Raw genomic sequence first — 1,496 nt, forward strand, 5'->3', positions numbered from 1 at the left:
GTCTCAAAGCGGTTCAGCGTCTCAGTGCCATAAAAAGTAAAGCCCAGGCAGAAGTAGGATGAGTAACATCACAAGACAATTGTGGGATATAATTTTCAGCACATATGTTCCTCTGACAGGTAAAAGGTAACCACACAGGTAATCTCTCCTGTCCATGGTTAACTGGCTAAGAAACATCATCACTGAACCATACAAACCATTATAGAAGACTCCTTCTTAAAACTGAAAGAATAATCATACAACTTGATATCATGCATAATTAGAATATTACAGGCAGGTGAAGGAGATGTAATGTATTGGAAGCAAATTACATTTTATTCCCCCACATACTCACACAAATCAGGAGCAATTTGGGGTTAGGTGTGTTACTAAAAGGCGCTATTTGTAAATTTTTCTCTGCCGCCGAACTTGGGTTCTTGCCAGGAGCAGGTGCTGGTGGCATGCTAACTTCAGTAGAAGAAAAGAAGTGATAGAAATACAAGCAAAACAAGAGTGAACATTGGCGATGATCTCCGCAGCTGGAGACAGCTCTTGGCGAGTAAAGGACTGAAGTTTGATGCTGAACATTTCTTCTAGACATGTAAGTAAAAAGCTGTTAATGCTATTCTTCCGATGTTGGCTATGTAGCAATAGCAAAAACTTGCATATAGCTCCTTTAAGCACACTTCAAGTCAAGATCACAATGAAAATAATTCCAGGCCTATATTGTTCTGTTACTGAAAAAGACTTTGTCACAAAGTGATAAAAAGAGGTGTCAACTCTTTTTGCAGCCTAAATGTCTATTGTAGGATTGAATAGGGCTTTTTATTATCCAATGTGAGTATATGTAAGGTATAGCCTACAATACACACACATATATGATATGTCCAAAGTTGCAATCTTCCCAGTTTGGATATGACTTACCATCACAATTCCTGCCATCAGCAGCGAGCCTGAACCCTGTGGTGCAGCTACACTTGTAGGATCCCAGACTGTTCTCACACTTATGAGCACACAGGCGGCCAGGGTAGTGCCTGCATTCATTAATATCTAAAACCCAGCGAAAACATGCCACAGTAAGATGATGAAATTATGACAACATTCTCTTGTACACATTTTTGACCAGTAGCACATTATAAGTAGACAGTGTTTTATGTGTGCAGAGAACGTACTTGGATTTAGCTACTCACACTATGTAAGAACATCAGGAAAGATCTACTTATTTCTTACCCTCACAGGTCCGAGTGATGCTGTTGAAGATGTAGCCAGTCTCACACTCACAGCGGTAGGAGCCCACCAGGTTGATACAACCATGACCTGCACAGACCTTTTCCGTGCCCTTACACTCATCAATATCTGTGGACAGGAATGAACAGTAAGCAACAGAGAACACCATGATGTGCACCTCAGGCAGGACAGTATGATGCTTTGTATCAAGGAATGGTGAGATGTTCAGCCGCACCAACACAGCGTGTGCCCTCTTCGTTAAGGTGGTATCCTCGGCCACAGTTAACAGA

General features: G+C 41.4%; 1 protein-coding gene and 1 long non-coding RNA gene across 2 annotated transcripts in view; both read right to left on the minus strand.

Annotated features, from left to right (window-relative positions):
* The window catches only part of fbln1 (fibulin 1), a 32,137-nt gene that overhangs the window by 17,614 nt on the left and 13,027 nt on the right, over positions 1–1,496 (minus strand). The window lies entirely within an intron of this gene.
* Positions 904–1,496, minus strand: LOC147819537 (uncharacterized). The gene is made up of 3 exons (XR_015436842.1): positions 1,442–1,496; positions 1,210–1,335; positions 904–1,029 (listed from the first exon to the last, which is right to left on the minus strand). It is a non-coding gene; the product is annotated as an uncharacterized LOC147819537 (long non-coding RNA).

The sequence above is a fragment of the Seriola lalandi genome, unplaced genomic scaffold (assembly GCF_002814215.2).
Source record: "Seriola lalandi dorsalis isolate HSWRI2012SDOR001 ecotype SW California unplaced genomic scaffold, Sedor1 jcf7180002052274, whole genome shotgun sequence".
NCBI lineage: Eukaryota > Metazoa > Chordata > Actinopteri > Carangiformes > Carangidae > Seriola > Seriola lalandi.